The following is a 14,086-nucleotide window of genomic DNA, read 5'->3' as shown; positions in this document are numbered from 1 at the left end:
ACGGCATGTCTTCTATAAAGCATATACCGACAACTTGTCGTCGGTAAAAAGTCGTCTGGATAGCCCCGTCGATAAAAGTGGAAAATGTCGTCGGGATAAATGTCGGCGGAGTAGGACCAGCATTGACGTATCAAAAACTGCCTTGGAAATATCAGAGATTGGGGTAGATTGTGGTTCAAACGTTGGATGAAGATTGCGACGCCGGAGAAGGACTAACATTGACGTATTATATTTTAATTGTTTTGCTACATATAATCCCCTTCCTTTGAATAACTAATTGTACTCTAAAATCTAAATACATGTTATGGGCATAATTGTCATTTTCATTTAAAATTCAGTGGGTGAATAAAAAATCCGTGGAAGGATCACCTCCCAAAAGTTATGGGAGTTTTTGGTTGAGTGGTAACATGTTTCATTCCTGTTTTGAGTGCTTTAATTAGCAACTAAGAAGAATAAAGTTGTCGTTCAAAAAAAAACAACCATTTAAGAATAAAACAAATGTTGGGTGCTTTTTTGGGTGCTTATTTTAAAGGCGAAGAGAATGAAGTCAAGACTATCTGCTCCTATAAGTTAGGTATTGCATTGTCATGATCATGATGCACGGCTTTCGCAACTTAGGTTAACAAAATATTGATTGTTAAAAAGTTATATTGTATTTAAATCCCATTTGTTTACTTTACTGTCACCTTACATGATCTTCAATTTTCGAAACAAAAAAACAAATTTTTTTTATTGAAAAGGAGCTAGCCAGAAGTTAGGAGTACAAGATGTGTAGACATGCATTTTTATGTAAGGGTTGTTACACCAATTGGCCCTTTATATAATCTACATTCACTTTCCACTATGAATGAACTTGCTATTATTTATTTATTATTTTTATGACCTTAACTTTCCATATATGTTTGAGACAAGATGTAGCCATCTATCTGCTAGCTACCCATATCATGAATACCAGCAGCTTTCCCTACTTTGCAATGGTGTTTGTACAGTTTCTTTTTGCAGGAGCAAGCATTACAATGAAGATCGGGTTTGCAAATGGACTTAATCAGCTTATATTTGTGGTTTATCGCCATTTAATAAGCACAATTCTTTTTTGCCCTTTGGCTTTTGTATATGAAAGGTAATTCATTCATCTCTACTCTATCAGTTAACTGCTAGTTAAGAGTTATATATATATTCGTAAACTATGAGCATGAAATTTACAGGAAAGAAAGACCAACGCTCAGCCTTGTAGTGATGATCAAGATTTTTGTTTTGTCATCCCTCGGATCCACAATCCATCTTAATGCATATGCATATGGTTTAGCATATACTTCTGCAACCGTGGCGAGTGCTTTGAATTGCATCACCCCCAGTTTGACCTTTCTCATTGCATTTCTTCTAAGGTAAGTTTCAGATATTATACACATATACGGATATATTGTTTCTTCTAAATTATAACTTCGTTACCAATCAGTCGTGCCAACGTGCATTTATTTAAGTAGAACTAAACAACAAAATAGCTTAACATGCAATTTCTTATTGGTTCGGTTACCCGTCTAAAGGTATTAATGGTGCATTGAACCATATCGAGTTTAATAAATTGTTATATTATCATTTTACTTCTATTATTTATTTCCTATATTGTATTGAATTATATAAAATTTCAATATAACATTTATTTTAATCGCAAAAAAATAATACATTTTTTCTGAAGAGTTTAATCAGTTGAACTCTATATCTCTTAAATAACATTATAGAAGACTTTTCGTAACTTTATTCATTGAATTTCAATAAGACATTGTTCATCATTTAACTCATCTATTAAACTATGAATTGGCTTGTTGATAAAAAAAAAAAAAAAAAAAAAAAAAAAAAAAAAAAAAAAAAAAAAAATTCTCAATTACCCGACAAAACAATGTGTTATCTATTCAGCATGAGTGATAAACAAGGATGGACAATGGCTAGGATAGTATATTATAAAATTTAACCTACATTATCTTTAAATAAATGGGTAAAGTTGTCATTTACTATCAAAGAGATGTTTTTCAAAATTAATTTAAAAAGGAATGTCATGTAGTAATCGTATGTCAATTTATTCATTTCCTATTTCTCAAGCAACCTTAGAGAAACTAATGACGACGATGACTATATCAAATAATTATAACCCATGTCTTTTTCTTCTCAATTTCACATTTTACATTTCCTTTCGAAATCGGTTTACATCCGATTGAAGGCTGATATTCATTTATTTATGTAACTTCAAAATAATTCAATCAAAATAAATACATGTATGCCACATTGCCACACGTAAGTTATACCACCAAATCCTAAGTAAAATAAATAAATAAATAAATAACACCGTTTGAGATGAAGAACGCAACTTAGTAGCCTTAATAATGGTCAATAATAAGTGCGATTATGAATTCCAATTCATTCAAAAGGTACAACCCATTTTGCCAAAAAGATGTTACAATGTTATAATAAACAACTAGATTATGACCCGCGTTAGACACGGACAATAATTAAATATATATCACATTAATAGGTGACTTTGTATTATCTTGAATTTTAATAAAAAAAATGTTAGTTAGATTCATTTTTAGAGTTTTTGAACCGAACTTATTAGATAAGAATATTTAATATTTATATTAGAGCAATTTGTTTTTTTTAATACAATAATTTTTAACATAAATGATCTATGTGATCTTTGTTTTATCACAACATATCGCGACTTCTTGATTAAAATATGTTGTGTAGTGGCTTTATGAATTGACAATGTTTTGTGTATCAACCCCCTTAGAGGCTCGTATAGCTATTTTCATATTTATCATGTAAAAGCAAAAGTAACAATAAGTTATTACATGTACCAGCAACATTAAATTATGCAAAGAAATTCGATAGACATTACAAATAAAGTGAGTTGTCATAACCATAAACATCAAATTCAGACATTGTAAATTGGTCGATTTCAAAGTATTTTTTCCTTATAAAAATTAAAATATGATTTTTCAGGCTACACCCATTCACATATACATATCTTCCGATCAAATAAATTATTACAAAAAAAATGTTATTAACAAAAATATAATATTAGTTTCATAATTTGCTAAAGGTTAACACTAATAAATAATAATGGACTTTCACAAATCTTGCATTTTGGTCACTACATCCAACTAACAAATGATATTCGGTTTAGAGGATTGATTCAAGAAGTGCATCCATGACTTTTTGTAGCTGAATTTTGAGAAATGTTAAGACCTACTAAGATATGAGAGAATGGTCTGTGAGGCTACAATTGGTTTCTATAGGGCAATACATATTCAAAATCGTTAGCACATATCTTTCCTACCTGCTTCAATTATCAAATTTAGATCAAACTTGTCAAAATCAAATTATATATAAAAATATCATAAATCTACAATTTACACTTTATATATTATTCTTAAGTTATATATTACATTTTCAACTTTAATGGTCACTCACACCTCTTTCTGTCTTATTGTTGTGGCACACATCTATATCGAAAATAAAAGAAAGAGCTATAGAGAAGAATGTTAACAGAGTGATACTTCATTGAAAACGTAGCAAGATTCTTCATAAGGCCACTAGGATCTTTTATAGACCGTTAGAAGGTCTATATAGTGACAACCGGTATGACATCCATGAGAACGCACCACTTAAAATAACAGTTTTGATTAATGTAAGTGAAAAAATCATTTAGAATGCTTACCAGTTTTGATTGTTTCCATTTGGATGTGAACATTAACATTCTTGTAGAGAAATGAAACTTCAAATGAACCATACATAGCCAAATCAACAAAATGACAACACAAAAAGAAGCCTAACTTGGCATATAACCAAATTTCAAACAGATTTCAAAAATTTTAAGGTTTTGCTGAACAATTTTTTCAATTTATCTGAATTTTATTTTATTACAACTTTATATGAGTAATCAAAAATCTAAAAGAAGTAATTATTCATTTAAATTCAATAAAAAAAATTGACAATATTGTGAAATTACATATAATTTACATGTTTGTTTATTGTCTTGGAGATACCAGACCACTTGGATATGTACTATTATTTGATTAATTAGTGCATAAATTACATTATAAAATATGAAATTTAACGATTGTTCAAATTCATTTATACTTGATTTAACAATAGAAATTTGACAAATTTATAATCATAAAAGTATGCTTAATTCAACAAATTTGTTATCAAAATTAATAGAAAACTGAGTTTCTTGAAGTAACAAGTCAAATACACAAAAACGAATAAAAAACAAAAAAACATTTGAAGATCATGTCAGAAATGTATGACCAATAAGATCTTTTTGGCACTTTTCAGTATAGACATTGTTAATCTTTTCTCATCTTCAAGATGATAAGTACAAGTGAGTAGAGAAAACAAATTAATAATCATAAAAATATGCTTAATTCAAAAAATTTGTTATCAAAGTTACAGGAAAGTATTTTTGTCGAAATAATCAATTATTAAGTATGTAGGATATTACAACTAAGGGATTTTGAGTTTTGCATCATCCTCAAGCTTCAATAAAAAAAAATCAACTAATGCTCATCACTTTTAAGTAAAAGTCTCTACAATTTAAACTTAATTATAGTAAATCTAATCAATAACGTTACAGAAAAAGGTAAGTTTAAGAATAATTACATAAAGTTATTGAGTTAGATAGTTGGAAATCGAGCAATTGTAATTTAACATGTATGAGACCGATTATTATATTCAAAATTAGAAGTATTTACTATATTAATAGGAATTAAATACAAGGTGACTGTTTTGCCCTTGATGAATTTTGGTACCATCGATGTACATTGAGAAAGAAATAGAATAATTAAAAAGATATATCACGTTGATTTGTAAACATATATGATGGTTAGTTCATAAGTTATGGCTTTAAATTTGGGGAGGAGTTTAATTTTAATTTAGGGATAACATAGAATTCAATCTTCTATTTTCTATATGTAAATGTCTTACACTTGGGTTGCGGTGACTTAGTAAGACATGTGGAAGATATAATGGATAACCTATTGACCCACGTTCAACTCATGGCACTACTCAGCCTTTGTGGCTATGGAGGTTCGTCTGCATGACTCCGTGTCATGAGGCATAGCCTCATGTTCGCAGTAAGGGATTAGTTGGTGCGTGAAAGCTGGCCCGGAAACCATCGTTAGGGAAATTCCCTTTCCAAAAAAAATGTAAAAGTCTTAGTCTTTGCCTCTCTCTAGCATCATTATAATGGAATTTATTATTTAAATTTGTAAAATTGTGGATAACATTAATATCTAAAAGATAATAATATTTCAATGGTAAATGTTTGCTAAAAAAATTTTCAATAACTTCATAGGGAATTGTAAATAATTGTTTTATAACGGTTAAAAGATTTATAAAAGTTTATAATTTCATAAAAAAATTGTAGTTTGCTAATATATATATTGAAGTTGTAATGAATAACATTGTAACAATACTTAAAAATTCACATTCAAACGAAATAATATAGTAAAAACTGATTAAAATTCTAAATTCATATCAGTTTAAACCCAAAAGGTAAATAGATGAATAATTTAACATTTCATAAAACCCAAAATGTATTTAAATGATCAAAATTCTAACCCAAAAATGAATAGTATGAAACAAAGTAATCAAAAAACAAACTCAAAAACCAAATAGTATGTAAACATAATATGAAATCAACCGTACTAAAATCATCCAACTACTCATATAAAATCATGAAAATCATATATTATTTGTCTTTCTTTGGAATTAACAGTTTTGATTTGCCTTCTCCAGAAGTACGATCTGTCATTGATGTTAATGATCATTTGGTTGAGGACATTTTTTCCATAGTATCAACATCGTAAACATCTTCCAAGTTGTGTTTTAATTCTTCATGTCTAAACACTTTTTTAAAGGATGTCCACTTAGTTAGTGGACTTGTTACAATACTTTTATCTAGATTCGAAGCGAGTGTGACGTTATCGCCAGTAAACGAAACCGCATCCTAAATATAGAAAATTAATTCATATGTCAATCTAAAAGTTAATAATATTTTAAAGTATGTAAAATATTAGATTTAGTTGTATTATATTTAAAACCTTTAAATTTAATGTGTCTTGACATCCGAATTTCGCCGATAAAACGTTAAACGAATCGGATTACGGCGCCTATATTTCTAGTACATAGACATATGTTAGTTGATCAACTAAAATATAAAAAACGAATCTAATAAGTGTAGTGTTTGTAGTATGTTTCGTAAAAGAATGTTACTTGTTCGATGTTAATTTTTTTTCCAATTCAACAGTGCTTTTATTATCAACATTGAAGTTTGAGATTGCATAACCATCAACATTGTTCTTCAAATTATAATGAGAAATTTAAATTTTGAAAGACAACTTTTTATCCAAGAGTAATTTCAAAGCGGACGGATAAATCTTCATATTACCCTCCTAAAAATGGAAAAATTAACGGTTATAAAATTAGACAGACAAAAAGTAAAAATTAGTTTTATGTAAATGAAGTTAATTACGATAACATCATTAAACTTTTGAAGCAACTCTTGTGTGTTTTTTTTTCAAAAGTTTCTTTGCGTCACGATCAAATAACTTATGGGATATCGCACCGGTAAAGTCTTGTACTATAACAGTGATTTTGAAACTAAAACCATTGATATAAACAAATTCAATAATACAAAATTTGAAAATTTAATCGAAGATTATAATAATATACATAAAAGAGTTACTGAAAACCTAGGAACAACATATACGTATTTGTTCATGTAAGTTGAAGTGTAATAATAAAAAACTTTTTTATCCTGTTTTTGATCCGTTCCACTAGCTTTGTCATCATGCATTAAAACGACTTTCATGGCTTTCTCTTGACAAACATAGGTCAACACATTAAAAAATCGATATAAAGGGTGTAATTTTGTTTTTGTAACTAAATGAATGAAACTAATATGCTTAAAATATATTGATTATTTTTTTATGACCTCTCAATAAGAACACAGTAATAACAAATAATAAGAACATAGTAAACGCAAGAAATTGAAGAAGAATAAGGAGAATAGAGTAAAGTAAGAGCTTGGCAAAAAGAATTTAAGAAAAAGATTGCTCAAGAAAAACATTGTAAATCATAGGACTCGGTCTAAAATCGTAAGAATAGCCACTTCAGTGTAATCGTATATATATAGGGTGTTTTTGAAGAAGGAAATCATTATTTTCTAAAAAAATTGGGATCCTAAGATATCATCTTGGAGATTTTCGGCTATTCTTTTGGGAAAAAAAGATATCAGCTATATTAATTTAAAACATCAAATTAATTGACTTTCTTATTTAATCAGTTTTAAAATTCAAACAATACTCTCAAATTGATTCATTTTGTGTGGGATATACTGCGAGATAAATTATGAATAATATTGACTTTAATTTTGACTCTTAAATTTTGCTGATTTAATGGGATTAGATTAGATTTTATAGGTTAATAACTTAATTATTGATATTCTTGTTTAATTAGTTTTTTTTTAAAATAAATAAATAATAAAATATAAACGAGTTTAAATTTCGAAATCAAAAGCTATAAATAAGGAAGTTAAATTAGAAACAATATTAATTAGAAAAATTGATATCATGTATATAAATAGAATGATATGTTTCAATTGATAAAATAATTACTGAATTTAAAGATTCTATATTTATTACAGATTCTATAATTAAATGTAATTGTGTTTGAATTTTATCTAGGGAAGATGATGTCAGCAGTTTGATCTAATGGTGAAAATATAGAATTAAAACACAATCAAGGGCCCTGATTGCTTCATTGGTGAATTAAGGATTCTCTTTTAATAATATTTAGAGATTAAATGAGAGTACACTGATATCAAGTTTGAAACAGCTTTAGCAGATCACATAAATTTTGAAACTTCTTATAATTTACAGAGTGTTTTTTTAGGAGAAAGTCAAATGGTAATTTTACCCGCTAACAAGTTTTCATTTTGACCTTGTGAGTTTACATCTTTCGTTCTAATCTCTCAAGTCTACCGAAACCATCCTGCAAGAGAGGAAGAATATATCTAACAATAATATAAATAATTAAATCTCAATTGAAATTTGTTTTAAATTGTTTTTATAATAATTAACTAGATTATGATCTGCGTTTAACGCGAGAACATAAATTAAATACATATCACATTAATATGTGGTTTTGTCTTATATTGAATTTTAATAAAAAAAAATGTTAGTTAGATTCATTTTTAGAGTTTTTGAACCAAACTTATTAGATAAAAATATTTAATATTTATATTAGAGCAATTTGGTTTTTTAATACAGTAATTTTTAACATAAATGATTTATGTGAACTTTGTTTTATCACAACATAATGTGACTTCTTGATTAAAACATATTATGTAGTAGCTTTATGAATTGACTTTGTTCGGTGTACCAACCCCCATGGAGGCTCATATGGCTCTTTTCATATTGGCCTTGTAAAACCAAAAACAACAATAAGTTTTCATACTGGAGAAGAAGATTGCTCAAGAAGAACACTGTAAATCATAGGACTCAATCTAAAATCGTAAGAATAACCACTTTAGTGCAATCATATATATATAGGGTGTTTTTGAATAAGGAAACCATTATCTTCTAAAAAATTGGGATCCTAACATATCATCTTGGTGATTTTTGGCTATTCATCTGGTAAAAAAAAAATCAGTTATATTAATTCAAAACTTCAAATTAATTGACTTTCTTATTTAATCAGTTTTAAAATTCAAACAATTATCTCAAATTGATTCATTTTATGTGGGATATACTGGGAGATAAATTATGAATAATATTGAATTTAATTTTGACTCTTAAATATTTTGCTGATTTAATGGGATTAGATTAGATTTTATAGGTTAATAACTTAATTATTGATATGCTTGTTTAATGAGTTTTTTAAAAAAGAAATAAATAAATAATAAAATATAAACGCGGTTGAATTTGGAAATCAAAACCTATAAATAAGAGAGTTAAATTAGGAACAATATTAATTAGAGAAACTGATATCATGTATATAAATAGAATGATATGTTTCAATTGATAAAACAATTATTGAATTTAAATATTCTATAATTATTACAGATTCTATAATTAAATGTAATCGTGTTTGAATTTTGTTTGGGAAAGATGATGTCAGCAATTTGATCTAAGGGTGGAAAACAGAGTATTAAAACACAATCAAGGGCCCTGATTGTTTCATTGGTGAATTAATGGTTCTCTTTTAATAATATTTAGAGATGGGACATACCTATATCCAAGACGACATAAGGGACACCAGCAAGAAAAGATGGAATTAAATTAAGATCAACAAGAACAATTAATTTTATTATATAGAATAGAGAAAAGGGAAGCAAGTATACACACATAGTGTTAAGCAAGAACGGCCTCCTTCGAGGCCGTATTGGCATAACTCTTAATCGTTCGACATTCAACACTCATCCTATAACGTAGAGCTTGCAATAGCCTCCATTCACCTATCTTGGTTTCAACAAATTAGCGTCTCCACTTAGTTAATAGTATCATTTGCATCGGTTATTTAAGAATGCATTAATCGGGTTAAAGTTTTCATAAAAAAAAAAAAAGATGAATGAATTTAGGGTATAGACAAGAACTGATCCAGCTTGCATAATCTAGGCGATAGATATTACTGAATCTACTTCAACATGGGATACCTAAGAGAAAAACAAATTAGCAATATTTTTAACAAAAACAATATAATGTTATTTATAAGTTTAATATATTACTTTCATCTCTAAGAGATGAAGCTAGAGAGAATTAGGTAGTTGTTGGAGTGGGAAACAACTTTTAGAACCATTTTACTTTTCATTTGAAACACCCTTTCTAGATCAGAATTTCTAACGCTTTAATGATAGAAATGCATAAATTTTTTTAGCTTTCTTAGTATATCTAGTCTCTTTAGTATCCTTGAAGTTTTTCATGAGTGTTTGGTTGCTCCCTTGATTAGAACGAAAACATATAATTAGCTAAAATTTGACAGATATGGATCATAAATGGTTTGATTGGAATCTGTCACTCCAGGCTACTCCAACTTATTTCATATGACATCCTAAAATTTAGGTCTAAAACTTTAGATAGTCAATTCACTGCGAACCTCTTTGTAACCAGACATATTGAACTTTAATGCATATTTTGAAAAATAAATACAGTTATTACAATTAAAATAAGATATCACATGTTATATTATTTCCAATTGTGGAAAATCTCAAACGAAAAATGCAACACAAATTGTAACCCTAGTTAATACATCTGAAAAACTGAAAATTTTTATTATGCTGTTGTGAGCAAAGAAAACACTTTAGTCTCATAGTACACGTTCACCTAAGTCCAGAAATAAAAAAACATCCAAAATAGAGGTCGTATGTAAAAGATACGATCGTTATCATTTGCCACTTTCCAAAAGTTAATCTGTTCGGGTTTTTGGAATCAGTATACTCGGCTCTGTCATTTGCTACTTTCGAAAAAATATTAGAAGTCGGGATCTTGGCACATAAATCTAGGAAGGTTTTAGGGACTTTATTTGGTTGGTGACATCACTAGGCTCTACCAAGCTTGCATGGAGGAGTACATGGCCAGCCCATTTTCGCTCCTCTTGGCCATAATCACATCCACTATCACCACCTTACTCCACACCGCCTTATCCTCTCACTTCAAGAGTACAATCATGGAGCTTTTGTGTGTTTGACTTACCATGGAATCATGGTGCATGGATAGCAATGTATGCTTGCTTGAGACTATAAAATGAGCCCTTGGCCTTCCTATTTCATCACACAAATCAGCCAAGTATCCCTCCCTCACTTCCTTTCTTACTTGCTCTCTTTCTCAACCAAAAACGCCCCCATCGGAGGTGGCTTTAACTGCTGAGAACCACCAGCATCCACCCTCTTTGCCCCTGTTTTGACAAGAAACCAAAACCCAACACCCCTGCCACCTGTTTTCCCTATCTCGTCATTCATCAGAGCAAAAATGGCAACAGTGCTTCTAGCATCGGCCAAGAAAAACGAAACCGAGAGGCTACCGGGCAGGCTCTTCTTCGACCACCACAACATTTATTTTGATTCTCGTGTTTCCCATTCTTTTTTGGTACTAGTCGATCAAGCCTCGAGTTATTTTATTTTTGTTTCATGAGTTTATATCAGCTCAAAACCCGGGTTAAAGTTTGTTGCTAGTTGGTGTTTTCTCGCGGTGCTTCCCGAACACGATCACACTCTCGGGTCTAAACCAAACTCACACATTTAGGTGAGGGCTTACGGCCCCATTTATAGTTTTTAAATTTTTCGGGGGGGGGGGGGGGGGGGGGATACATGTGCTCACTATTTCGTTTAGGCAAACTCTCATGAAAATCGTATATTGGTTACAAATACTACTAGTTGAAACATATATTGTTTAACGAAAACTGGTTATTAAACTTGATATATTCATATGTTATAGTTGTTTGAAAAAGGTTACGAATAGTTAAAATAAAATATCTTTCTACTAGAAACAAGTTATGATTTTATGTCATTAAACGAGTGTCATAAATCTTATAATATGTGACATTACCACCTTTGTTTCAAAGATCATAACTTACATGCATGTGTGTGTGTGTATATATATATATATACATATATATATATATATATGTGTGTGTGTGTGTGTGTATAAGTTATAAAAATTTTTACTTGAAATTTATACATGCACATGTATAAACTACTATGAGATTTACCACTTATTAAAGCGAGTACGGTACACACTTATATATATATATATATATATATATATGTATATATACTTATTAAACATACTAGACTTTATAAACTTTATGCAACGTAAATCATTTTTCCTAGTGACTTATCCACATATAGGTTAGGGCTATTCACTCTTGATCATTACGGCCCAGATGCTTATCCATGTATAAGATAGGGTAGGTTATTCGTATACATTAATTAATGGCTTTTATAGTGAGACACTATTCATAACCTAATTATAAACACTTAGTATACCCACACCACTATAACCGTTAATCCTTGGAGCAAGATACGTATGTATAGATCTATACAGGTTGACACCCCCACATGCGGTTGCTAGCCACAACCTTGACGGACCAATTGAAGCGGGTGATAAATATCTTATTCGATTCCATAACGTCTAATGAAGCGTTGTGCGGGGTACTTCAGTCACATAGTTCGGTTATAGGACTCACTATAAACATTAACATGATCTCTCTCTCTCTCTCTCTCTATAAAGCACTAATCCGATTTCTCTCTTTACAAAACAATTATAAATATCGTTTTACTTATTGAAAAACACCTTTTGGGTTTCAAAGTTTCTTTTAAGTATCTTTACAAACTCATTTTTAAGTATGGTTTACTTACTGAGAAAATACTTTTTGATCATTTTAAAAGTATCACTACTTCTCTAAGAGAAAACCTGTAACTCTCACCAACCTTGTGTTAACCCTCAAACTACATGTATTCTCAAGAGATCACTAACAAGCATTTTAGATAACAGAATAGTCATGGATTTTAGGCTAACTAGATTTCTAGTTTTTGTTATATCTGCCTGCTTGTTAAGGGTATTCATGTACTTTATTATTATTTGTATGAACCTTTTATTCAAACTTCAAGATGAAATACAACTACTGTTTTGTTATTGTTGTACTTGTACTATGTATCCAATTGCATGTGATCCATGAACTAAGTCGTACAGCTCGACATGTTCCGCCGCCTCGGTCGAGGGTGTGACAGATTGGTATCAGAGCTAAACTGGCTATGGAGAAATTGTATCCTCAAAAGAGGAATACAATTATCGCTACAAGTTCCTAATAAAAGTATAGTTTTTAATTACCCTACTTCTCGACTACTTACGGGAGAGGTGTCTAGTTTAAACTATCGCTTGGGTTGCTGGATTTCAGAACGGTTACGCGCCAAAATGGTCCTACTCTCCGGTATTTCTCACATGGTTGATCCTTACTTGATAGTCTTGGAGTACAAAACAAAAATTAATAATACTGCAAACCTCACCAACAATAAATATAAGATTTATGTATACTCTGACCTGCGATGAGAACACTTAATAAAATTCTAACATATCTTCAACTACAAGTAATAAGTCAATCCTTTAAGTTAAATACCTCGAAAAAGGTTGGTAACATACATAAGTCATACCATAAATAAATCTTGATTGCGCACCTATGTTAATTACGGTGGGGTCAGTGCATAACCCACACTAATATAGACTCTCCTTGCACAAGGGATTGCCACGGCCTTGGCTACATATGAAGCTTCCCGGAATGAATATTCCCCAGGAATAGCGGAAATAGTGGCGGTATTCTAGTCGTTAACCAAAAAAATTCTAGATCCTATTCATACAAGGGTTTCTTAGCCTGCAAACTTTGATTGATCTACAGCATGGAAGGAGTTATTGGTTTATCCTGCTGGATAGAGAAAATAGAGGCAGTGTTTTGCATCAGTTCTTGCACTAATGACTGCCGAGTCAAATATGCTACTTGTACGCTAATGGATTTTGCCCTAACTTGGTGGAATAATCATGCCAAATCCCTAATAATCGATGCATCTAATGCCATGGGTTAGGAACCTTTAAAACAAATGTTGATCAAGGAGTATTGTCCTCAATAAGAAGTCCAGGTTCTATAACAGGAGCTTTGGAATCTCACTATGAAAGGATCGGAGGTAACTACCTACGCCTCCCAATTTAACGACCTTACAAAGCTTTACCCGGTGATGGTGAACCCAAAATACAAAAAGACTAAAAAGTACATCTGGGGATTAGCTTCGCCAATTCAAGGTCTGGTTAATACATCTAGACCTACCATCTTTGATAGTGCTAAGCGATTGGCCTATCAATTGACTGAGTAGTGTATCTATTAGGGTACCATGATCCCACAAACTGAAAAGAACTAGACAGGGAGTACAAAACAATAGTTCCATCGTAAATCAAAAGGGAACTTTAAGCATCACAAACCCGAGTAAGAACCCGTGGTTGTTTACGCCACAATTACAAACAATCTCTCCCCATATAAGTCCTAC

General features: G+C 30.4%; 1 long non-coding RNA gene across 1 annotated transcript; it reads left to right on the top strand.

Annotated features, from left to right (window-relative positions):
- The first annotated feature begins 885 nt into the window (after positions 1–885).
- Positions 886–1,607, top strand: LOC145070777 (uncharacterized). The gene is made up of 2 exons (XR_013690074.1): positions 886–1,120; positions 1,206–1,607. It is a non-coding gene; the product is annotated as an uncharacterized LOC145070777 (long non-coding RNA).
- Positions 1,608–14,086: the final 12,479 nt, after the last annotated feature.

The sequence above is a fragment of the Lactuca serriola genome, chromosome 8 (genome assembly GCF_051521515.1).
Source record: "Lactuca serriola cultivar US96UC23 chromosome 8, Lser_US96UC23_V15, whole genome shotgun sequence".
Lineage (NCBI taxonomy): Eukaryota > Viridiplantae > Streptophyta > Magnoliopsida > Asterales > Asteraceae > Lactuca > Lactuca serriola.
The sequence above is the reverse complement of the archived record's forward strand: the minus strand, read 5'-3'. Positions and strand labels throughout refer to the sequence as shown.